Source organism: Oncorhynchus gorbuscha, linkage group LG09 (genome assembly GCF_021184085.1).
Source record: "Oncorhynchus gorbuscha isolate QuinsamMale2020 ecotype Even-year linkage group LG09, OgorEven_v1.0, whole genome shotgun sequence".
Taxonomy (NCBI): domain Eukaryota; kingdom Metazoa; phylum Chordata; class Actinopteri; order Salmoniformes; family Salmonidae; genus Oncorhynchus; species Oncorhynchus gorbuscha.
In genome coordinates, this window is record NC_060181.1 from 83,881,020 (window position 1) to 83,908,477 (window position 27,458).

The 27,458-nt window shown below is 44.5% G+C and overlaps 1 pseudogene; it reads left to right on the plus strand.

The window, feature by feature from the left end:
* Positions 1 to 27,282, plus strand: part of LOC124044178 — a 486,633-nt pseudogene extending 459,351 nt beyond the window's left edge.
* Positions 27,283 to 27,458: the final 176 nt, after the last annotated feature.

The window sequence follows — 27,458 nt, forward strand, 5'->3', positions numbered from 1 at the left end:
TCTAGGTAAGGTCTTGGGTGTCTAGGCTTAGCTGTTACATACCTATATAGCCATAGATAAGACTTGAAGTGTTGATGTCTTCATCCCATTCACAATACGACCCCAAGGCAACCGAAGGTGCCGGTTAGCTCTCTCTACTGCTCACTATTGTAGAAAACTATTCCAGATCTCCTATTTCTCTACGTACAGCAGACTACTAATGTCGGTGTTGAAGGATGGAGAAGAATAATAGTGTGCTATTTCCTGTCTCCACAGGAAGTGCCCTGAACCTGACGTGTAGAGCATTCTTCGGCTACAGCGGGTCGGCGGTCAGTCCTCTCGTCTATTGGATGAAGGGAGAGAAGTTCATCGAGGACCTGGATGAGGAGAGAGTCGAAGAGAGCGAAATCAAGTGAGACACATGGTGGTTTTACTCCTCTCACTTCTAATGTAGTAACCATGTGACCTAATATGTGATCATAGTCACTCTGATACGATTAGGATGAATACATTGTAACTATGGAATTGTGCTCAATATTAAATATGAATCCTGTAGACAATACTATCTATACTAACACAGTACACAGTTCAACTGGACTGATTAATAGATACATCACACAGAAACACACAACTACATCATCAGACTCCATTGGATACTGTAGTAGACCATACTATGATGTAATGCTTCAAGTACAAAGCCTTAGATGAGCTATTCAGTGGCGTGACCAGGGGGTGGCCCACGGCACCCCTGAAATCTTATTGGCCACCCAAGTGGCCCCCCTTGGGATTCTGAGATCTGATAGGTCGTCTCTGAATATATTGATATTTTTTACCAAGACAGCAAGACTTATCAGTCACCGGAGACATGTAATATTATTTTCCGCCAGACAGCATCTCATACATGGGCTACAGGTGCGAAGACAGAGGGGCGCTGTTTGCTTCGCTCGGATGCTTTCTCTGGTGAATTTAAGGAAAATCGTGAAACACGGATAAACATGAATGAGAAATAATTGTATACGTTTGTTTCTTTTTTTATTGTTGCACTTTTGTCTTCCCTTGGTATCCATGAATAGACTGTTTGCACACGACACTGGAGCTATTCTCTAAACTGTCTCTGAACACGACACTGGAGCTATTCTCTAAACTGTCTCTGAACACGACACTGGAGCTATTCTCTAAACTGTCTCGGAACACGACACTGGAGCTATTCTCTAAACTGTCTCTGAACACGACACTGGAGCTATTCTCTAAACTGTCTCCGAACACGTCACTGGAGCTATTCTCTAAACTGTCTCTGAACACGACACTGGAGCTATTCTCTAAACTGTCTCTGAACACGACACTGGAGCTATTCTCTAAACTGTCTCTGAACACGACACTGGAAACTGTCTCCGAACACGTCACTGGAGCTATTCTCTAAACTGTCTCTGAACACGACACTGGAGCTATTCTCTAAACTGTCTCTGAACACGACACTGGAGCTATTCTCTAAACTGTCTCTGAACACGACACTGGAGCTATTCTCTAAACTGTCTCCGAACACGTCACTGGAGCTATTCTCTAAACTGTCTCCGAACACGACACTGGAGCTATTCTCTAAACTGTCTCTGAACACGACACTGGAGCTATTCTCTAAACTGTCTCTGAACACGACACTGGAGCTATTCTCTAAACTGTCTCTGAACACGACACTGGAGCTATTCTCTAAACTGTCTCTGAACACGACACTGGAGCTATTCTCTAAACTGTCTCCGAACACGTCACTGGAGCTATTCTCTAAACTGTCATATCTAGCTGCTAATTATTCCCTTTGCAAGCCCATGCAGGCAGGAATGCAGGAATGCAGGCAGGTATGCAGGCAGGAAGGTATGCAGGCAGGAATGCAGGCAGGCAGGAATGCAGGCAGGCAGGCAGGTAAACCCAGTCTGTTCTGTTGCTCCTACTATTACTATCACACCTCTTTCTTTAGCACACCAGTCTATCTAGTGTCTGTATGTATGTAACATAGACAATAACCCACGAACCACAATACAAACAGGCTACCTAAATATGGTTCCCAATCAGAGACAACGACAAACACCTGCCATTGATTGATAACCATAGCAGGCCAAAACACATAGAAACAGACCAACTAGACATGCAACATAGAATGCCCACTCATATCACACCCTGACCAAACAAAACATAGAAACAAACAACGCAAATAATGGTCAGAGTGTGACACTACCACCACTACCCTCTCCCTCAATACCTTCACTACCCTCTCCCTCAATACCCTCTCCCTCACTACCTTCACTACCCTCTCCCTCACTACCCTCTCCCTCACTACCCTCTCCCTCAATACCCTCTCCCTCACTACCTTCACTACCCTCTCCCTTACTACCGTCACTACCCTCTCCCTCAATACCCTTTCCCTCACTACCACCATTACCCTCTACCTCATTACCCACTACCTCACTACTGTCACTACCCTCTCCCTCACTACCATCACTAGCCTCTCCCTCACTACTGTCACTACCTCTCCCTCACTACCGTCATTACCCTCTACTTCACTACCATCACTATCCATTCCCTCACTATTGTCACTACGCTCTACCTCCCTACCGACACTACCCTCTCCCTCAATACCCTTTCCCTCACTACCACCATTACCCTCTACCTCATTAGCCACTACCTCACTACAGTCACTAACCTCTCCCTCACTACCGTCACTACCCTCTCCCTCACTACCGACACTACCCTCTCCCTCACTACCTCACTACCCTCTCCCTCACTACCTCACTACCCTCTCCCTCACTACCGTCACTACCCTCTACCTCACTACCCTCTACCTCACTACCCTCTACCTCACTACCGTCACTACATCTACCACACGACCGTCACTACCCTCCCCCTCACTACCGTCACTACCCTCCACTTCACTACCATCACTATCCATTCCCTCACTATCGTCACTACCCTCTTCCTCACTACCGACCCTACCCTCTTCCTCACTATCGTCACTACCCTCTTCCTTACTACCCTCTACCTCACTATCGTCACTACCCTCTAACTCACTACCCTCTCCCTCACTATCGTCACTACCCTCAACCTCACTACCGTCACTACCCTCTCCCTCACTATTGTAACTACCCTCTACCTCACTATCGACACTACCCTCTACCTCACTATCGTCACTATCCTCTTCCTTACTACCCTCTACCTCACTATCGTCACTACCCTCTAACTCACTACCCTCTCTCTCACTATCGCCACTACCCTCAACCTCACTACCATCACTACCCTCTCCCTCACTACCATCACTACCCTCTCCCTCACTATCATCACTACCCTCTACCTCACTACCGACACTACCCTCTCCCTCACTATCGTCACTACCCTCTACCTCACTACCCTCTCGCTCACTATCGTCACTACCCTCTCCCTCACTACCCTCTACCTCACTACCCTCACTACCGACACTACCCTCTCCCTCACTATCGTCACTACCTTCTACCTCACTACCGACACTACCATCTACCTCACTACTGACACAACCCTCTACTTCACTACCCTCTCCCTCACTATCGTCACCACCCTCTCCCTCACTATCGTCACTACTCTCTTCCTCACTACCGTCTCTACCCTCTCCCTCACTATCGTCACTACCCTCTACTTCACTACCCTTTCCCTCACTATCGTCACTACTCTCTACCTCACTACCGTCACTACCCTCTCCCTCACTGAACGTAGAGGAATGCAGATGGACTAGGGGAGGGAGGGAGGGCTTGTGTTTTGGTTTTGTGAGTTGAATCAGGTACAGAGCTCAGTTTTAAGGTTAGCAATCTTCCTCTCCCTCTCTCTCCCCCCTTTCTTTCTCCGTCCGTCTCTCTCTCTAAGATTCTCTTTCTCCTCAACTGAAGGGCTATATCTCTTTAATAATGCAGCCAGATATTTCATTCTGTGGATCAATAATGTATTTGATCATGTATTCTTTATTGTCCATGCAGCCTTTACCCCAGGCCTGCTCTGATCCTCTCACAGCCCAGACTTTACTCCCCTAATCACTCCACACAGCCTTAATGGGATAGACACACTCATTACTATCAAACAGAAAGGGAGTAGCCAAGGGATGGGTAGGACGAGAGGGGGGATGAGAAGATGTACACAAAGTAGGAGATGGAGAGGTTTAAAAGTTAGAAGGGGTTAGGATTTGGGGAAAAGTTCAACAAGAGAGAGAGAGAGAGAGAGAGAGAGAGAGAGAGAGAGAGAGAGAGAGAGAGAGAGAGAGAGAGAGAGAGAGAGAGAGAGAGAGAGAGAGAGAGAGACATATTTCCCCCATATCTATTTGGTGAAATACCACATTGTGCCATCACAGCAGCAAGATTTGTGACCTGTTTCCACAAGAAAAGGGCAACCAGTTAAGAACAAACACCATTGTAAATACAAACAATATTTATGTTTATATTTATTTTCCCTTTCGTACTTGAGCTATTTGCACATCATTACAACACTGTATATAGACATAATAACATTTGAAATGTCTTTATTGTTTTGAAACTTTTGTAATGTTTACTGTTAATTTTTTATTCTTTATTTAACTTTTGATTATTATCTATTTCACTTGCTTTGGCAATGTAAACAAACATTTCCCATGCCAATAAAGCCCTTAAAAGAGAGAGAGAAAGAGAGAGAGAGAGAGGGAGAGACTTCTCAAATGGTTTGCAACTTGTAAACATTACCAAATAAAAGTAAAATTATAACATGTAATTATGCTTCAGCCATGCAGCCAAAGTATCTTCCATTCCACTGCAACAGGGATGTGGATCTGTTACCAAGGTTTCGCCTACCACCCACACTCTCCTGGCCTGTCCATTACTAATGCATCAGCAACCTCAGCCCATAGAGCCCAGGGAACCCACCAGGGTTATATTTAAACAACCCAACCTATTGATTCTGACTAGTTCCATTTCTATTAAAACGCAAGTCCATAAATTGTCATTTGCATCGCAGATGGCAACAGGGCTGTTGTTGTTTTCGTAGAATGCATGGTTGGGCATTAGCAGCGGGGCTGTGTGTGTGTGTGTGCGTGTGTATGTGTGAGATTAAAACATTTGCCCAACCAATCTGCCTCAGAATTATCGATGGGGCATTGAGGTCGTTTACTTCTGTTCATATCGGGTTCTCAGGTGGGCTTTGGATGAAATAAAGGTAATGAATAAATTTTTAGTTGATCAGTTAAATGAGCAGAATCCGCATTCACTGGCTTTACTAATGAGGAAGTGAGGAGCTGTTGGAAGAAAAGTGCATTTTGTTCAGGAGGAGATTTTACTCCAGCTAGCCTGAACCAGATCTGTGCTGTCTTGCAAGCTCCTGTGATTATTGTCACACACAAGACAGAGAGTCTAGACTAGAACCCCAACAGAGTCGTAATTAAAATCTCTTGTTGATGTTTGCCTCATCCAGGGGTTAAGATACAATCAGCCACAGCAAGTCCAGTCCCATTAGATCCCCATCTAACTTCCATTCACATTCCCTTGGCCTGTTTGGTCTGGGTAGAAGTTGCCCATTGAGCACAGATCTAGGATCAGCTTACCCTCCTCCATATGCTGTTTTATTATCTCCCTCTCCCTATCTCCCTATCTCTTTCTCCTCAGTGCTCACTTGTAGTACATAGGCTACACATTAATGCACATACAGACACAGTTTCACACACACACACACATACACACCACACACACACACACTCTCTTTCTCTCGTTCTCTCACACGCAAACACACTCTCTCAAACACTCTTTCACTCTCTCTCCCTCTTTCCCTCGTGCGTGCCTCTGTGCTGAGGGTGCTTTAAAAGTAGGCTAAGTAGTTGTATGTGAAGAACGAGGGAGCATCATGACTCCCTTCTCTCCTCCGCCAGCCTACAACAACTCAGCAGGGGAAACTCGTTTACTTAATGGAATATTACTTTCTCTCCTTCCGCTCAGTTTCCATGGCAGCTGCTATAAAAGCATTATCTTCCCGATATCATTATTTGTTTTTTTCCTCCCAGGAAGAAACATATGGCATGAGATTAGTTTCTTTATTCTGTAAATGTGTCTACCACGATCCGTGTGTATATTCATCATAACTAACAATCTGTGCATATATTCAACAAATGAATGTGAATATCTTAAAATATTTAGTAAATAAAACCATAATCTGTAAATATCTTAAAATATTCCACAAATTAAACCATAAATCACAGATAAATCTATGATCTGAAAATAGATTCAATATAGCTCACAAATAAAACTGCAATTATAACAAATGTTCAGAAATCCCTAACATTTACAACTGTGGAATATGCACTTGCGCATTCAAAAAGTGTCTCTGGATGTATTCTGTGCTTACAGAATTTCTAGAACTGTTTTTCGCCTGTTGATGTATTACAATCCACAAATGTGGCTTCAGATGAGAGTCGGCTATCTCCATTCATTGGGATCATCTTTGTGTGATGACATCAGAGTGATGACATCATGGCTGTTTCCTTCTTGGTAGAACGCATTTTAGCTAGAAGTAGTGTAACGTGTGCGCCGGGTGGCAGGAAACAGGTGCAGAAGTTGAGTATAATAATGAATAAATGCAGATGAACAAAACATGAGAAGTGTACAGAACGTGAGAGAAAACAATACTATCTAGTGACTAATGAGGGATAAATAAAGGGGTATAATCAAGGAAATAATGATGTCTAGGTGTGCGTTATGATGGGAAGCAGGAGAGCGTAATCATAGTTGCCAGGACCGGTGCTTGGTAGACCGGTGACATCGAGCGGAAGGACAAGAAGTTCATGAAATGTGAGTTTAACGTTTATTTATTTATCAAATTATGTTAATATTTGAATTAATGACTTTCATACGAATGCTAAATTTGACCAATGGGGCATGCAACCCCGAGTATGTGCTTTCACCCACTTGCCAAGCTAGCTAACGTAAGGCGATCTTGTCACCTGAATTTATTTTGTTTTTAATCAGATAACGTAAACGCGTACATTGCCTTGGTACATACAATTGCCCTTATTTTAGCACCCCAAAAACCTAATACTTCCAGATCAACTAATGTCAACACCATTGTAAAGCACAATCCCCTTTCCAACAGAATCAATTACATGACCTAAACACTGCCCTTTTCTGCATAATTCAAACAGGCAATGAGCCCCGTCGAGTCTTTTTTTTTAAATGGAGGGTGGGGAGCGAAACTAATGCGTGATAGTGAGAAGGAGAAATGTCATGTGGGAAAATTGTTTTTTTTAATCGATCTGTCCAACTTATCACCTTATTGCCTCTAAAATGTAAATAAAACACTATAAAGAGTTTATATAATGTGTCATTACATACCTATTTGTGTCGAATTTGAATCTGTTTTTTAGAGCAGTGTTAGTGATCTTAGAAGTAAACAGTGGTTTTGAGAATGATGATCGCATCCAATGATGATGCAAAAAATGACTAGGTCTCCCCCTTACCCCATCACTGTCCAGTTCCTGTTTTTAAAGGATGAGTGAAGTGCAACACCTGGTGGAGAAAGATTGTAAGACAGAAATAGTTGTTTTATGCGAGGGTCTGTTTAAAAATAAAAACAACTTTTCTCCAATACTATAGAGCCATTACCATGTTGATCAATGCTTGAATAGAAACCTAGTTCACACCCCCGATTTTGAAGTCAACACAGTCGCTACAGTCCCATTAGTTTTATTTGCAGCCTTGTTTGAATGTTGCAGTTGCGCACATTTGTACGGAATGGGGTGAGTTTACGTTAATGTTGCAATTTCTTACCACCACACCAGTTGAGAGAGTGACGTGTCCTGTCAAATAATCAATTTCCCTGAAATAATTGATTGAAACATTTATCATTAGCTTACTAGCCAGATCACCAATTAAGGGTTTTAAAACTGAGCGGTTCTTCATAATTGACACATTTCTGAATGAACAATTACCTAGTAAGTTTAACTCTGGTTGTTAGTCTAAACAGCTGATGAGATCGCCTGCTAGCTATTGGTAGATTCCAACGCTAGCTAGTTAGCTAGCATGGCTAGTGGGCTGATGTCGAAAGCACACACTTGGGGTTGCATTCCCCAAAGGTCGAATTTAACATTCATATGAAAGTAATTTGTTGAACATCATAACATGAATTGTTGAATAAATACACATTTCATGAAGTTATTAATTCTTCTTCTAGCTAGAAAGCGTTCTCCCAAGGACACAGCCGCGATGTCATCACTCTGCGTGTCACATGACACAGATTATCCCAGTGAATGGAGACAGCAGACTCTCATCTAAAGTCACATTTGTGGATTGTAATACATCAACATGCAGAAAAAGTCTAGAAATTCGGTAAACACAGAACACAGATCCACAATATATTTTTTAATGCTCATTCCACAGTTGTAAATGTTAGGTATTTCAAAACATTTCCTTACATCCTTTTACATTTGTTCAAATGGTAGTTTTATTTGTCAGCTATGTTGAATATATTTACAGGTCATAGATACTTTTTTTGACTTATGGTGAATAACATAGCGTTCCTGTACTTCCAGTGCTTCACAGTAAATCTACTCCTGTACAGTAACACATTAATTTGATGTTTTATCACCCAGCCTGTGGTTACAGCACATTGCAAACTCAATACTTTCTGTAGGCTCTGCAGTCCTCATCTCATTCAAGACACAGCAAACCGAGTCAATCACCCAACCAATGTTTTTTCCATGTCAGCCCTGGGATTGGAAAAGGCAACTCTCCGGTTACTGGCTGGTCTCTCTAACCTCGAGACTGACTGTCTCTCTCACCTCGAGACTGACTGTCTCTCTAACCTCGAGACTGACTGTCTCTCTAACCTCGAGACTGACTGTCTCTCTAACCTCGAGACTGACTGTCTCTCTAACCTCGAGACTGACTGTCTCTCTAACCTCGAGACTGACTGTCTCTCTCACCTCGAGACTGACTGTCTCTCTCACCTCGAGACTGACTGTCTCTCTCACCTCGAGACTGACTGTCTCTCACCTCGAGACTGACTGTCTCTCTCAAATCGAGACTGACTGTCTCTCACCTCGAGACTGACTGTCTCTCTCACCTCGAGACTGACTGTCTCTCTCACCTCGAGACTGACTGTCTCTCTCACCTCGAGACTGACTGTCTCTCTCACCTCGAGACTGACTGTCTCTCTCACCTCGAGACTGACTGTCTCTCTCACCTCGAGACTGACTGTCTCTCTCACCTCGAGACTGACTGTCTCTCTCACCTCGAGACTGACTGTCTCTCTCACCTCGAGACTGACTGACTCTCTCACCTCGAGACTGACTGTCTCTCTCACCTCGAGACTGACTGTCTCTCTCACCTCGAGACTGACTGACTCTCTCACCTCGAGACTGACTGTCTCTCTCACCTCGAGACTGACTGTCTCTCTCACCTCGAGACTGACTGTCTCACCTCGAGACTGACTGTCTCTCCAACCTCGAGACTGACTGTCTTTCTCCTACGGAGGGGGACATGTGACTACTCCCACAGGGACTACCATCCACTCCATTAATGATTGTTTTCTCTTGTTTTGCAGGGTGGTCCGGGAGCACCTGGGGGAACAGGAAGTGGCCATCTCCTTGATGATCCACTCGGTGGAAGAGGGGGACCTGGGGAACTACTCTTGCTATGTGGAGAATGGCAACGGGAGACGGCAGGCCACCATCCAACTCTCCAGAAGGGGTAAGGGTTCTTTCAAATATTTGTATTTGTCACATGCGCCGAATACAACAGTGAAATGCTTACTGACAAGCCCTTAACCAACCATGCAGTTTTAAGAATATATCTTTTTTGAAATATAACAAATAATTAAAGAGAAACACCCATAGCACACACCCATAACCCACAATACACTCTCCTGAAGGGATAAGGGCTCCCTCTCACAACCATACCCCACAATACACTCTCCTGAAGGGATAAGGGCTCCCTCTCACAACCATACCCCACAATACACTCTCCTGAAGGGGTATGGGCTCCCTCTCACAACCATACCACACAATACACTCTCCTGAAGGGATAAGGGCTCTCTCTCACAACCATACCCCACAATACACTCTCCTGAAGGGATAAGGGCTCCCTCTCACAACCATACCCCACAATACACTCTCCTGAAGGGATAAGGGCTCTCTCTCACAACCATACCCCACTATACACTCTCCTGAAGGGGTATGGTCTCCCTCACAACCATACCCCACAATACACTCTCCTGAAGGGATAAGGGCTCCCTCTCACAACCATACCCCACAATACACTCTCCTGAAGGGATAAGGGCTCCCTCTCACAACCATACCCCACAATACACTCTCCTGAAGGGGTATGGGCTCCCTCTCACAACCATACCACACAATACACTCTCCTGAAGGGATAAGGGCTCTCTCTCACAACCATACCCCACAATACACTCTCCTGAAGGGATAAGGGCTCCCTCTCACAACCATACCCCACAATACACTCTCCTGAAGGGATAAGGGCTCTCTCTCACAACCATACCGCACAATACACTCTCCTGAAGGGATAAGGGCTCCCTCTCACAACCATACCCCACAATACACTCTCCTGAAGGGATAAGGGCTCTCTCTCACAACCATACCGCACAATACACTCTCCTGAAGGGATAAGGGCTCCCTCTCACAACCATACCCCACATTACACTCTCCTGAAGGGATAAGGGCTCCCTCTCACAACCATACCCCACAATACACTCTCCTGAAGGGATAAGGGCTCCCTCTCACAACCATACCCCACAATACACTCTCCTGAAGGGATAAGGGCTCTCTCTCACAACCATACCGCACAATACACTCTCCTGAAGGGATAAGGGCTCCCTCTCACAACCATACCCCACAATACACTCTCCTGAAGGGATAAGGGCTCTCTCTCACAACCATACCCCACAATACACTCTCCTGAAGTTTGTGTTTGCCACCATAGCGATGTGTGTTTGCGCTCCATTTCATTCAACTATCTCTGTCGTTTTTCTTACATTCGTCCATTATTCTTCGTTCTCTGGCATGACTTGTGCTAGACTGTCTTTATGTGGTGGTTGTCACTTTAGCCAATAGAGCAGATTTGATGGTTATTTAAGCAGCCAATGGCTCCTCTTCTTTTCCCAACAAATGAGTGTTTGGTTATTGTCATGTTTACTTCCCAGGATGCAGAATTAAGGAAGGGAGGGAGGGAGGGCTCTGTCTGAGGGAGGGAGGAAAGAGAGAAAGAGAGTGAGAGAGAGATGAGGAGAACGAGTGTCAAGGAAATGGAGAGAAGTTGGTATAAGGATGAAGGTTATACACTTTGTCATGGCTCACCTAGACAATGAACCCAAATTTAGATCATCACATTCTCCCTCTTTTCCTCAAGTCAACATAATCCCCCTATCTCTTCCATGTGGATGTGCTGTACGGCTTAGAGTAGGATAGAACAGGGTAGACATGAGTAGGGTGTAACAGAGCAGAACAGGGTAGAATAGAACAGAACAGGGTAGACATGAGTAGGGTATAACAGAGCAGAACAGGGTAGGATAGAACAGAACAGGGTAGACATGGGTAGGGTATAACCGAGCAGAACAGGGTAGACTGCAGCAGAGTAGGATAGAACAGGGTAGACATGAGTAGGGTATAACAGCAGAACAGGGTAGGATAAAACAGAACAGGGTAGACATGAGTAGGGTATAACGGAGCAGAGCAGGGTAGACATGAGTAGGGTATAAAGAGCAGAACATGGTAGGATAGAACAGAACAGGGTAGACATGAGTAGGGTATAACAGAGCAGAACAGGGTAAAGCGCAGCAGAGTAGGATAGAACAGAACAGGGTAGACATGAGTAGGGTATAACAGAGCAGAACATGGTAGGATAGAACAGAACAGGGTAGGATAGAACAGAACAGGGTAGGATAGAACAGAACAGGGTAGACATGAGTAGGGTATAACAGAGCAGAACAGAGTAGAGCGCAGCAGAGTAGGATAGAACAGAACAGGGTAGGATAGAACAGAACAGGTTAGAGCGCAGCAGAGTAGGATAGAACAGAACAGGGTAGGATAGAACAGAGCAGGGTAGAGTGCAGCAGAGCAGGATAGAACAGAGCAGGGTAGGATATAACAGAGCAGGGTAGGATAGAACAGAACAGGGTAGGATAGAACAGAGCAGGGTAGGATAGAACAGAACAGAGCAGGGTAGAGTGCAGCAGAGTAGGATAGAACAGAGCAGAGTAGGATATAACAGAGCAGGGTAGAGCAGAGCATAGACACCAGGGATGACTCTATTACTCTGCAGTCTGTCTTCTTATTGCAGCACATGCAAACAGCTGTGTACCACCATGCACATATACGTACATCAAATAATGATGGTGTTGGGAAACATTATTGACTGACTCAATAGTTTTAGTGACATGGTCTTTCTTTCGCTCCCTTTCTCTCCCCTCTTTGCTTTCTCCCCTTCTCTTCCTCTCTCTGTCTCTCTCTCTCAGCAGAGCTGATGTACACGGTAGAGTTGGCAGGTGGTTTGGGCGCCATTCTGCTGCTGCTGCTCTTCCTCATCTCTCTGTATAAGTGTTATAAGATTGAGCTCATGCTCTTCTACAGAAGACACTTCGGCAGCGACGACCTGGATGGAGGTAAGGGCTCAGCCAATAGGTGGCTGTTGTCTGTTTGTTTCTCTCTATCGCTCTCAATTTCTCCTTTTTTCTCTTTCTTTCTCTCACTCTCTCAATCTCTTTCTCTCATTTTCTATTTCTTTCAATTCAAGGGGCTTTATTGGCATGGGAAACATATGTTAACATTGCCAAAACAAGTGAAGTAGATAATATATGAAACTGAATTCAACAATAAAAATGAACTGTAAACATTACACTCACAGATGTTCCAAAACAATAAAGGCATTACAAATGTCATGTGTGTATATATACAGTGTTTTAACGATGAACAAATTGTTGTAACGATGTACAAAAGAGAAAATAAATAAGCATAAATATGGGTTGTATTTACAATGGTGTTTGTTCTTCACTGTTTGACCTTTTCTTGTGGCAACAGGTCACACATCTTGCTGCTGTGATGGCACACTGGTATTTCACCCAGTAGATATGGGAGTTTATCAAAATTGGGTTTGTTTTCAAATTCTTTGTGGATCTGTAATCCGAGGGAAATATGTGTCTCTAATATGGTCATACATTGGGCAGGAGGTTAGGAAGTGCAGCTCAGTTGTGCAGCTAACCCTGTAATTTAAATGGATTTTTATTTGGATTTCATGTAATGGACATACACAAAATAGTCCAAATTGGTGAAGTGAAATGAAAAAATAACTTGTTTAATTAAAATAATACTAAAAATGGAAAAGTGGTTTGTGCATATGTATTCACCCTCTTTGATATGAAGCCCCTAAATAAGATCTGGTGCACCAATTACCTTCAGAAGTCACATAATTAGTTAGATTGCAGACAGGTGAACTTTATTTAAGTGTCACATGATCTCAGTATATATACGCCTGTTCTAAAAGGCCCCAGAGTCTGCAATACCATGAAGCAAGGGGATCCACCAAGCAAGGAGCACTATGAAGACCAAGGAGCACTATGAAGACCAAGGAGCACTATGAAGACCAAGGAGCACTATGAAGACCAAGGAGCACTATGAAGACCAAGGAGCACTATGAAGACCAAGGAGCACTATGAAGACCAAGGAGCACTATGAAGACCAAGGAGCACTATGAAGACCAAGGAGCACTATGAAGACCAAGGAGCACTATGAAGACCAAGGAGCACTATGAAGACCAAGGAGCACTATGAAGACCAAGGAGCACTATGAAGACCAAGGAGCACTATGAAGACCAAGGAGCACTATGAAGACCAAGGAGCACTATGAAGACCAAGGAGCACTATGAAGACCAAGGAGCTCTCCAAACAGGTCAGGGACAAAGTTGTGGAGACGTACAGATCATGGTTGGGTTATAAAAAAATATCAAACTTTGACCATCCCACGGAGCACCATTAAATACATTTTTCTTTTATTAAGAATGTGGCACCACAACAAACCTGCCAAGAGAGGGCCGTCCACCAAAACTCACAGACCAGGCAAGGAGGGCATTAAACAGAGGGGCAACAAAGAGACCGGAGATAACCCTGGAGGGGCTGCAAAGCTCCACAGTGGAGGTTGGAGTATCTGTCCATAGGACCACTTTAAGCCGTACACTCCACAGAGCTGGGCTTTACGGAAGAGTAGCCAGAAAAAAAATAAGCAAATGTGTTTGGTTTTCGCCAAAAATAATGTGGGAGACTCCTTATACATATGGAAGAAGGTACTCTGGTCAGATGAGACTAAAATTGAGCTTTTTGACTATCAAGGAAAACGCTATGTCTGGCGCAAACCCAACTCCTCATCACCCTGAGGATACCATCCCCACAGTGAAGCATGGTTGTGGCAGCATCATGCTGCAGGGATGTTTCTCATCGGCAGGGACTGGAAAACTGGTCAGAATCGAATAAATGATGGATGGCGCTAAATACAGGGAAATTCTTGAGGGGAAACTGTTTCAGTCTTCCAGAGATTTGAGACTGAGACAGAGCTTCCAGCAGGACAATGACCCTAAGCATACTGCCAAAGCAACACTCTTGGTAGGCATGTTGTGTAAATCAAATGATTACAATTCTCCCAAAAATCCATTTTAGTTCCAGGTTGTAAGGCAACAAAATGGGAAAAATGCCATGGGGGTGAATCATTTCGCAAGCCACTGTAGTCAAAGCTTTCCTTAAGTTTGGGTAGGTCAGTGTTCAGGTATTATGTTGCTGTGTACTCTCTGTTTGGGGCCAAATATAATGCTAGTTTGCTCTGTTTTCTTAACTCTTTCCATTGTGTCAAGTAATTATCTTTTTGTTTTGTCATGATTTGGTTGGGTCTAATTGTGTTTCTGTCCTGGGGATCTGTGGGGTCTGTTTGTGAACAGAGCCCCAGGACCAGCTTCCTTAGGGGGCTCTTCTCCAGGTTCATCTCTCTGTAGGTGATGGCTTTGTTATGGAAGGTTTGGGAATCACTTTCTTTTAGTTGGATTTAGAATTTAACAGCTCTTTTCTGGATTTTTATAATTAGCAGGTATCAGCCTAATTCTGCTCTGCATGTGTTATTTGGTGTTCTACGTTATACACAGACAATTTAGCAGAATTATGCATGCAGTCTCAATTTGGTGTTTGGCCCATTTTGTGAATTCTTGGTTGGTGAGCGAACCCCAGACCTTTAGAACCAATTTCCCTTTATGGTTGTATAACTGATTAAAATATTTTTAGCCAAATCCTAATTGGTATGTTGAATTCTATGTTCCTTTTGATGGCATAGAATGTCCTTCTTGCCTTTGTGGATTCTTTGTGGAAGTTACCTGTGTTGCTGATGTTTAGGCCAAGATATGTATAGTTTTTTGTGTGCTCTAGGGCAACGGTGTATAGATGGAATTTGTATTTGTGGTCCTGGCGACTGGACCTTTTTTGGGGATCTTACTGAGATTTACTGTCAGGGCCCAGGTCTGGCAGTATCTGTGCAGAAGATCTAGGTGCTGCTATAGGCCCGCCTTGGTTGGTGACAGAAGCACCAGATCATCAGCAAACAGACATTTGACTTCAGATTCTAGTATGGTGAGACCGGGTGCTACAGACTTTTGTAGTGCCCTCAACAATTTGTTGATATATATGTTGAAGAGAGTGGGGCTTTTGCATCCCTGTCTCACCCCATGGCCTTGTTGGAGGAAATGTGTTTTTTGCCTATTTTAACTGCACACTTGTTTGTGTACATGGATTTTATAATGTCGTATGTTTTTCTCCCAACACCACTTTCCATCAGTTTGTAGACCAGACCCTCATGCCAAACTGAGTTGAAGGCTTTTTTGAAATCAACAAATCATGAGGAGACTTTGCCTTTGTATTGGTTGTTTGTCAATTAGGGTGTACAGAGTGAATACATGGTCCGTCGTACGATAATTTGGTAAAAAGCCTATTTGACATTTGCTCAGTACATTGTTTTCACTGAGAAAATGTACGAGTCTGCTGTTAATGATGATGCAGAGGATTTTCCCAAGGTTGCTGTTGACTCATATCCCACAGTAGTTACTGGGGTCAAATTTGTCTCCACTTTTGTGGATTGGGGTGATCAGTCCTTGGTTCCAAATATTGGGGAAGATGCCAGAGCTAAGGATGATGTTAAAGAGTTTGATAAAGTCCAGGTTCCTACTCTTTATGCCAAAGGCAGATGACCTCAGGCCTTGGATATTCCAGGATGAGATAGTGAAGGCTTTGTGTTCCATAAAGTGTCCAGTGTTGTTGGTCGTGTGGTTTGGCCTCAGGCCAAACTCTCACTCTCACACTCACTCACTCACACATATATACTTTATCAACTAGTCTGCATGTGTGCTTTGAAGGTTGTTTCTATGAAAGCCATTACCGGTCAGAGCCTGCAGCCGTAATAGTCTCCCAGGTACACACACACACACACACACACACACACACACACACACGTCACATACATGAACACACACATGAACACACACAAACTCCTCACTGACAGCCAGCTCATTGTCTCCAGTAATAACCCAGTGAGTGAGTGAGGTGTGTGTGTGTGCACTTGCATTCCTGTGTTTGTAGGTCACTAGGGATACATGGGAAAGAGGGGAGGCAGATTTTCAATTTGTTCTCCATTAAGAGAGGGATCAGTCTCAATATGTCATGGTATGATGTCCACCCTCTCCTGTGGACCAGCAGAGAACTGCTGTCTGCTTTGGGACGGGGAGGCTGGGACTAAGCCAACTCCCTCCCTACCCAAATCAAACGAAAAAGTCTACCAACAAACTGAAGTTGGAGACTTTTTTAGTTTCTCCTCCCAGAGTTAGTTCCGTCCTAGTTTGGGCTTGTTGGTGAGGCAACAAGGCATCATCTGAGTCCAAGTCATTACTGGAGCAAAGAACCGCCCTTGCTGTCTCTGCCTGGCCGGTTCCCCTCTCTCCACTGGGATTCTCTGCCTCCAACCCTATTACAGGGGCTGAGTCACTGGTTTACTGGTGCTCTTCCATGCCGCCCCTAGGAGGGGTGCGTCACTTGAGTGGGTTGAGTCACTGACGTGATCTTCCTTTCTGGGTTGGCGCCCCCCCCCCCCTTGGGTTGTGCTTTCTTTGTGGGCTATACTCGGCCCTGCCTCAGGATGGTAAGTTGGTGGTTGAAGATATCCCTCTAGTGGTGTGGGGGCTGTGCTTTGGCAGTGGGTGGGGTTATATCCTGCCTGTTTGGCCCTGTCCGGGGGTGTCGTCGGACAGGGTAACAGCGTCTCCAGACCACTCCTATCTCAGCCTCCAGTATTTTTGCTGCAGTAGTTTGTGTCAGGGGGCCTAGTGTCAGTCTGTTATATCTGGAGTATTTCTCCTGCCTTATCCGGTGTACTCTGTCTGTCTCTCTCTCTCTCTCTCTCTCCAATGTATGTATATATTTTTTTAATCATTCAAGTGCCTTCAATGAACCCCTTACAGACTCTGATCCCCTCTCCTCTTCCTACTCCTCTCCTTCTCCGTGCTCTGCGTCCTACCTGTGTGAAATAAGGGAAGCCTTTGAGCAGCTAGCGGGAATGCTGTGCCAGGTTTACAGATCAAGGAAGTTTCCTGTTTTCCCTTCCTGCAGGATTATAGGAGAGCCTTTAGGGTCTGAAAACCACTGTGCACTAATGAGTTTATCTTCTGGGGAGAGGTGTGTTCGTGTGTGTGCGCATGAGACAAAATCAGAGCGGTTGTCCTGATAGCCTGTAGCTTCTGAGAGGAACTTGGTTTTCTGTTTTTGACACCTTTGCTTCCTCTAGTGTTGTTGATCTATCAGTCAGGCTTTATACTGCTTCCTCTAGTTTCTTGTTGATCTATCAGTCTGGCTTTCTACTGCTTCATCTAGTTTCTTGTTGATCTATCAGTCTGGCTTTCTACTGCTTCCTCTAGTTTCTTGTTGATCTATCTATCAGTCTGGCTTTCTACTGCTTCCTAGTTTCTTGTTGAGTTTCTTGTTTTCTCCTGATCTCTATCAGTCTGGCTTTCTACTGCTTCCTCTAGTTTCTTGTTGATCTATCAGTCTGGCTTTCTACTGCTTCCTCTAGTGTCTTGTTGATCTATCAGTCTGGCTTTCTCCTGCTTCCTCTAGTTTCTTGTTGATCTATCAGTCTGGCTTTCTACTGCTTCCTCTAGTTTCTTGATCTATCAGTCTGGCTTTCTCCTGCTTCCTCTAGTTTCTTGTTGATCTATCAGTCTGGCTTTCTACTGCTTCCTCTAGTGTTGTTGATCCATCAGTCTGGCTTTCTCCTGCTTCCTCTAGTTTCTTGATCCATCAGTCTGGCTTTCTACTGCTTCCTCTAGTTTCTTGTTGATCCATCAGTCTGGCTTTCTCCTGCTTCCTCTAGTTTCTTGTTGATCCATCAGTCTGGCTTTCTCCTGCTTCCTCTAGTTTCTTGTTGATCCATCAGTCTGGCTTTCTACTGCTTCCTCTAGTTTCTTGTTGATCCATCAGTCTAGTTTCTTGTTTCTTGTTGATCCATGATCCATTTCAGTTTCTCTGGCTTTCTCCTGCTTCCTCTAGTTTCTTGTTGATCCATCAGTCTGGCTTTCTCCTGCTTCCTCTAGTTTCTTGTTGATCCATCAGTCTGGCTTTCTCCTGCTTCCTCTAGTTTCTTGTTGATCCATCAGTCTGGCTTTCTCCTGCTTCCTCTAGTTTCTTGTTGATCCATCAGTCTGCTTCCTCTAGTTTCTTGTTGATCTTTTCTTGTTGATCCATCAGTCTGGCTTTCTCCTGCTTTCTCTAGTTTCTTGTTGATCCATCATTCTGGCTTTCTCCTGCTTCCTCTAGTTTCTTGTTGATCTATCAGTCTGGCTTTCTACTGCTTCCTCTAGCGTTGTTGATCCATCATCAGCTGGCTTTTGATCCATCAGTCTGGCTTTCTACTGCTTCCTAGTTTCTTGTTGATCCATCAGTCTGGCTTTCTCCTGCTTCCTCTAGTTTCTTGTTGATCCATCAGTCTGGCTTTCTCCTGCTTCCTCTTTTCTTGTTGATCCATCAGTCTGGCTTTCTCCTGCTTCCTCTAGTTTCTTGTTGATCCATCAGTCTGGCTTTCTCCTGCTTCCTCTAGTTTCTTGTTGAGCTTCCTCTAGTTTTTGATCCATCAGTCTGGCTTTCTGTTGTTGATCCATCAGTCTGGCTTTCTCCTGCTTCCTCTAGTTTCTTGTTGATCATTCTCCTGCTTCCTCTAGTTTCTTGTTGATCCATCAGTCTGGCTTTCTGTCTGGCTTTCTCCTGTTCCTCTAGTTTCTTGTTGATCTATCAGTCTGGCTTTCTAGCTTCCTCTAGTTTCTTGTTGATCTTCAGTCTGGCTTTCTCAGAGTTTCTTGTTGATCTTCAGTCTGGCTTTCTACTGCTTCCTCTAGTTTGTTGATCTCTGTCTGTCTTCCATCAGTCTGGCTTTCTACTGTTTCTGGCAGATCCATCAGTCTGGCTTTCTCCTGCTTCCTCTAGTTTCTTGTTGATCTATGATCTGGCTTTCTCCTGCTTCCTCTAGTTTCTTGTTGATCCCTCTGGCTTTCTCCCTTCCTCTAGTTGTTGAGTCAGTGTCTTGTTGATCCATCAGTCTGACCAAGTTGATCCAGGAGCTGGCTTTCTCCTGCTTCCTCTAGTTTCTTGTTGATCCATCCTGGCTTTCTCCTGCTTCCTCTAGTTTCTTGTTGAGAAACACCATCAGTCTGGCTTTCTCCTGCTTCCTCTAGTTTCTTGTTGATCAAACTGGCTTCATCCCAGTTTCTTGTTGATCCATCAGTCTGGCTTTCTCCTGCTTCCTCTACATCAGACTGGCTTTCTCCCTTCCTCTAGTTTCTTGTTGAAGTAAGTCTGGCTTTCTCCTGCTTCCTCTAGTTTCTTGTTGATCCATCAGTCTGGGGCTTCCTCTAGTTGGGATGTTGATCCATTGACTGGAGTGGGGTTTCTTGTTTGATCCATCATTCTGACTGGAGTGGGGGATGTTGACTGTTTCTTGTTGAGTGGGGGTTTCTTGTTGATCCATCATGTTGACTGGCTTTCTCCTGCTTCCTCTAGTTTCTTGTTGATCCATCAGTCTGGCTTTCTCCTGCTTTCTCTAGTTTCTTGTTGATCCATCATTCTGGAGTGGGGGTCTGTTCATGCCTACATTCATATCCCTGAGTGTGCAGTGCTTGACCTTCTGGAGATAATAAGGACTATGATGCATACCTGTCCTACACTAAAGTAGACCCTGACCAGTGGAGGAGACCAAGGAGGAGGAGCGCTGGGGATCCTCCCTGAGGGAGAAACACTTGACAGAGACCTCATCCCCACAGGAAGTGGGGGGAGTGAGGGAGGGGATGTTGACTGGAGTGGGGGATGTTGACTGGAGTGGGGGATGTTGACTGGAGTGGGGGATGTTGACTGGAGTGGGGGATGTTGACTGGAGTGGGGGATGTTGACTGGAGTGGGGGATGTTGACTGGAGTGGGGGATGTTGACTGGAGTGGGGGAGGGGGATGGTTGGGGGAGGGGAGGTTGACTGGAGTGGGGGGGGGAGGTTGACTGGAGGGGGGGGGGAGGTTGAAGGGAGTGGGGAGGTTGAAGGGAGTGGGGGGAGGGAGACGGGGAGTGGGGGAGGGAGGGGGAGGTTGGCAAGAGTGAGTGAGGGAGGGGGAAGGTTGACGGGAGGGAGGGGGAGGTTGGCAAGAGTGAGGGAGGGGGAGGTTGACGGGAGTGAGTGAGGTGGGAGGTTGACGGGAGTGAGTGAGGTGGGAAGGTGACGGGAGGGGGAGGTTGATGGGAGTCAGGGGTGTGTGGGGGCCTGTTGGAGGGGGTAGGGTGGCGTAAAGAGGTGGGGGTGGGGTAGAGGGGTAGGGAGTGTGTGGGGGTGATGGGGGGGGAAGGGGTTGTGTGGGGTTATGAGGGGGAAAGGGGTTGGGTGGGGGGATGAGGGGGAAAGGGGTTGGATGGGGGGGGATGCTGTGTGTGGTTACGTGATAGTACGTTCACTAATTTTGTTGTGGCTTGTACAGTTGTTGTTGTTGTTATTGTGATTGTGATTGTTCTTTACTCTGTCACTATATCGTCTGCCTCTGTCATCAGTCACTATGTCATGGAAAGATCAGGTGTTCATAATATTTTGTGTATATGTGTAGTTTGTGCAACAAAGAAACTCTAAATAATATATCCATATCATCAATAGAACAACCTTTAGTATTTTCACCTGTTTCACTTATATAGTTGTTACATGTGCTGTATATTGCTTCAAATATATAATATATTGCTTTCCCATGCATATTGTTGTATCCCGTGTGGTGGAATTTTATATTTATCCTTTATTTAACTAGGCAAGTCAGTTTAAAACAAATTCTTATTTACAATGACAACCTACCCCAGCCAAACTCTAACATCACTGGGCCAATTGTGCACCACCTCATGAGACTCCCAATCACGACTGGTTGTGATACAGCCTGGAATCAAACCAGGGTCTGTAGTGACATCTCTAGCACTGAGATGCAGTGCCTTAGACCGCTGCGCCACTCGGGAGCCCGAGTGTATGACTGTATACAACAGCAAGTGTTATATGCATACTGTGCATTTGTTTAAACAGGCATGCATGCACTTGTTCAGTGCATGATCATTGAATGCATGCTTATGATTGGTTGTAACCATCTGAACCTTCTTATTCCTGATACACTCCTATACACTGCCATGTTCCTTCCAAGATCTATTAAACGGGCAGTGCAGTAAAAAAAAATAAAAAAAGTGATTTTTCTGTTTTTAAAATGATATTTCCACACTAAGGTTGAAATAACTCAGAAATTGTGAAACTTATGATCATGCCTTTTAATGTACAAGCTTTTTGAGAGAAAAAAGGCCTGAAATGTCAGCCTGTTCAGATGGGAAGGAGATTTTGGCCCACAGCATGACATCACAATCCGATTAGATTATTCTGACCAATGGACAATCTTTTATTTGCATATGTATCCTCCTACTTTGAAGGGGTAAGCGGGGTAGGCTCTAGGGTCTAGACAATCCTATCCACTAATCAGGACCTTGTATGTAAATATATCGTCATTTGTATCAACACGCCCACATGATCAGACTGAGCATTTCAATGGCAAAAGGAGGCTCCCAAACATAAATGATTGATTTTTGTATTTTGAAAGTTGCATATCTTGAAAACTTGAGTGCTGACAAGCAAAACATTTTGGGACCATGTCAACAATGGACTATGGAAACAAATACAAAAAATATAGTTTTTGGGTGGAGTTTTCCTTTAATAACCCACTCCCTTTAACCGAGATGCAACATTCTCTCTCACCTTTCTAGTCCAAAATGTATTCCTATGCCACACTGACTGCCCTCAGCAAGGGGACTGTATAACAGTGGACATGAGATACAGCTAACTCAGTATACATGCTGTCGGGCAGATATCATAGAGTACATGTTATCCCCAGCAGCGTCCTCTCTAGTTCCCATTTAACCCATTAATACATTCATGAATATATTTTGTGAACATATTCTGATGCATGTGCCAATCTGTCTAGTGGTCCGTCTATGTATATTTACATTTACATTACATTTAAGTCATTTAGCAGACGCTCTTATCCAGAGCGACTTACAAATTGGTGCATTCACCTTATGACATCCAGTGGGACAGTCACTTAACAATAGTGCATCTAAAACTTAGGGGGGGTGGGGTGAGAGGGATTACTTAACCTATCCTAGGTATTCCTTAAAGAGGTGGGGTTTCAGGTGTCTCCGGAAGGTGGTCCAGGTTGTTCATTACCACGGCTCTACGTCTAGCTGGGTCTTGATGTTCAGAATCTATTACCACAGCTCTATGTCTAGCTGGGTCAGGATGTTCAGTATCTATTACCACAGCTCTACATCTAGCTGGGTCAGGAAGTTCAGTATCAGTATTGACTCCCGAGTGGCGCAGCGGTCTACAGACTACAGACCCTGGTTCGATTCCAGGCTGTATCACAACCGGCCGTGATTGGGAGTCCCGTATATATTACGCACAAGCTGGCCCAGCTGTTCTGTTATATTACTTTGGGTAGGCCGTCATTGTAAATAAGATTTTTTTTTCTTAACTGACTTGCCTAGTGAAATAAAGGTAAACAAATATATAGAGAAATCTATTACCACAGCTCTATGTCTAGCTGGGTCCAGATGTTCAGTATATATTACTACATCTAGCTGGGTCAGGATGTTCAGTATATATTACTACATCTAGCTGGGTCCAGATGTTCTGTATATATTACTACATCTAGCTGGGTCCAGATGTTCTGTATATATTACTACATCTAGCTGGGTCAGGATGTTCAGATGTTCTGTATATATTACTACATCTAGCTGGGTCCAGATGTTCAGTATATATTACTACATCTAGCTGGGTCCAGATGTTCTGTATATATTACTACATCTAGCTGGGTCCAGATGTTCTGTATATATTACTACATCTAGCTGGGTCCAGATGTTCTGTATATATTACTACATCTAGCTGGGTCCAGATGTTCTGTATGTTCAGATGTTCTGTATATATTACTACATCTAGCTGGGTCAGGATGTTCAGTATATATTACTACATCTAGCTGGGTCCAGATGTTCTGTATATATTACTACATCTAGCTGGGTCCAGATGTTCTGTATATATTACTACATCTAGCTGGGTCCAGATGTTCTGTATATATTACTACATCTAGCTGGGTCCAGATGTTCTGTATATATTACTACATCTAGCTGGGTCCAGATGTTCAGTACATAATTGTATGTTTAAACGCTCAGTATGTTCAGTATATATTACTACATCTAGCTGGGTCAGGATGTTCAGTATATATTACTACATCTAGCTGGGTCAGGATGTTCAGTACATAATTGTATGTTTAAACGCTCAGTATGTTCAGTATATATTACTACATCTAGCTGGGTTTCATGTGGAATATAGCGAGAGTGAACACATCCAGTGAAACTACTGCTCCGGCGGTATGGTAGGCAGCTTCAGACAGAATGGGACATCATAGAGGGACATGTTTAGAGGCTGTTACTGTAGTTACTGCACTGCTGGATGAGAGAGAGACAGCTGAACGGAGAAACTAGTCCCTAGTCAGAGTTATACAACAAGTTGCTAAAAAACTGTGTGAGAGAGAGAAAGAGAGCAAAATAATAAATTCTAGTTCATATGCCAGTGTTACGCAAGTCCTCTTTGCTGTTTGTGTTCTCCTGTGATCTGAGTCTCAATGTTGACATGTTTTATGTTTAGGTCTGGCCAATGAGCTTTACCAGGATGACACAAGACTTCTTAGAGGTACATGTCCTCAGTCTCCCTCTTGTGTCAGCGAACTGTGATGCACTTCCTCTCTGGACAGGAAGAGAAGCTTAGGGTGGGCATTTTGTAAGCGTTTACACAGCAAGAGCATAGCTTTTAAGTCAGAACACACACACTCTAGCACACAAACACAGGCACACACACTCACGTACACAAACACACATGCCATTGCACACAGACACACACAGATCCAAAAACCTCAGAGGGAGAGAGAGATTAGAAGTGATGTAGATAGTGTTGACTAAGACCAGTTGTAGTATACAGGTTGGAGGCACCTTCATTGGGGAGAACGGGCTCGTGGTAATGACTGGAGCGGAATAAGTGGAATGGTATTAAATACATGAAACACATAGTTTCCATGTGTTTGATGCCATTGTATTTGCGGCGTTCCGGCCATTATTATGAGCCGTTCTCCTCTCAGCAGCCTCCTGTGTTATAGTAATTGTATGTTTAAACGCTAAACTGTTGTCTGACTGCTGTCTGTTTTGTGTTGTATGTCTTGTAGTTGTCCATCCATTGTACTGTGAAGTGGTGTGCTTCATGTCCACATCATGTTACAACAAATATATTACTGTGTACAGTAGCTTGTGAAAGTAATTTCCCCATTTTGTTGCCTTACAACCTGGAATTAAAATAGTTTTTGGGATGTTTGTATCATTTGATTTACACAGCATGCCTACCTCTTTGAAGATGCAAAATGTGTTTTATTGTGAAAGAAACTAGAAATACAACAACAAAAAAACTTGAGAGTGCATAACTATTCACCCCCCCAAAGTCAATACTTTGTAGAGCCACCTTTTGCAGCAATTACAGCTGCAAGTCTCTTAGGGTATGTCTCTATATGCTTAGCACATCTAGCCACTGGGATTTTATCCATTCTTCAAGGCAATACTGGGATTGGTTCCACTTGTGTACAGCAATCTTTAAGTCATACCACAGATTCTCAATTTGATTGAGGTCTAGGCTTTGATTAGGCCATTCCAAGACATTTAAATGTTTCCCCTTAAACCACTCAAGTGTTGCTTTAGCAGTATGCTTAGGGTAATTGTCCTGCTGGAAGGTGAACCTCCGTCCCAGTCTCAAACCTCTGGAAGACTGAAACAGGTTTCCCTCAAGAATTTCCCTGTATTTAGTGCAATCCATCATTCCTTCAATTCTGACCAGTTTCCCAATCCCTGCCGATGGAAAAACATCCCCACAGCATGATGCTGCCACCACCATGCTTCACTGTGGGGATGGTGTTCGCGGGGTGATGAGAGGTGTTGGGTTTGCACCAGACAGCGTTTTCCTTGACGGCCAAAAAGCTCAATTTTAGTCTCATCTGACCAGATTTCTTTCATATGTTTGGGGAGTCTCCCACATTGCCTTTTGGCGAACACCAAAAATGTTTGCTTATTTTTTTCTGGACACTCTTCCGTAAAGCCCAGCTCTATGGAGTGTATGGCTTGGTGGTCCTATGGGCAGATACTCCCATCTCTGCTATGGAGCTTTGCAGCTCCTTCATGTCAATATGGACTATTTTGTGTATGTACATTAAATCCAAATAAAAATTCAGATTACAAGTTGTAATGCAACAAAATAGGAAAAATGCCAAAGAGGGTGAATAATTTTGCAAGGCGCTGTACAAAACATGTTATAGAAAATATGTTAGTGTATAGAATAATCTAAGCGTATAGAATAGAATAGAATAATCTAAGTGTATAGAACAATCAATCTCCTTTTTCAAGGAGATTGATTGTATGCTGAGTGCTTTGGGTTCTCCCTCTCCCTTCATCCCTCTGTCTCTCTCCCTCTATCCAGCCTACATCGAGGACGTGGCACGCTGTGTGGACCAATCCAAGCGCCTCATCATCGTCATGACGCCCAACTATGTGGTGCGGCGGGGGTGGAGCATCTTTGAGCTGGAGACACGCCTCCGCAACATGTTGGTCACCGGGGAGATCAAGGTGATTCTGATCGAGTGTGCCGAGCTGCGTGGCATCATGAACTACCAAGAGATGGAGGCCCTCAAACACACCATCAAGACCCTCACTGTCATCAAGTGGCGTGGCCCCAAGAGCAACAAGCTCAGCTCCAAGTTCTGGAAGCAACTGCAGTATGAGATGCCCTTCTGCCGCACCGAACCCATGCTGAGCCATGAGCCAGCGATGGACGTCAGTGAGCAGGGCCCCTTCGGCGAGCTCCAGACCGTCTCCGCCATCTCTATGGCAGCTGCCACTTCCACCGCCATGGCCACGGCACACCCGGAACTCCGCTCGTCCTTCCACAACTCCTACCACACCACCATGCGGCAGAAACACTACTACCGCAGCTACGAGTACGACCTGCCGCCGGGGGGCACGCTGCCGCCGCTGTCATCACTAGGCAACCAGCACACCTACTGCAACATCCCGCTGACGATGCTGAATGGACAGAGGCCGCCAGCGGGGAAGAGCCGCGAGCACAGTGTGGAGGAGGACCACACTAACCACGCCATGCTGCCTCTGTTGCCCAGGGAGACCAGCATCTCCAGCGTCATCTGGTGACCAGGGGGAGTGAGGCAGGGTAGAACCTTACGACACTAGCAGAGAAACGCGGTTTGGTCTGGTTTGACTTGGATCGGTTTGGTGTCACGCTTCTATGAGCCAGTACTGATTGGCTACATCTGAGAGATTGTGATGAGTTTGGTGAGGAGTGGACCCTTGTGAACAGGCAAGACAAAGTCGGGGCAGGTTTGGTTTGGAACGTGGTCCTCATGTATGCAGAGGAGAAGTTCTTAACCCGAGGATTAAAGATTCAAACTGACAACAACAAACTGTTTGATCAAAAGACATCAGAGTTTGATCAACATGAACTGTGAATAAAAAATAAAAGAACCCACGCATTGGCACTTGTGCATGCGCGCGTACACACACACACACACACACACACACACACACACACACACACACACACACACACACACACACACACACACACACACAAAGGAAAACAGGGTCTTGTACATATACTTTCAGTTTATTTGTAGCATAAGTGTCTTCCTGTTTGTGTTTTTCTCTTTTTATTCAATCATGTTTGTTGCCTTCTTTACTTTAACTTTGCTTTAACTTGTCACACAGATTTATATATTTCTATTTTTTGTTTTT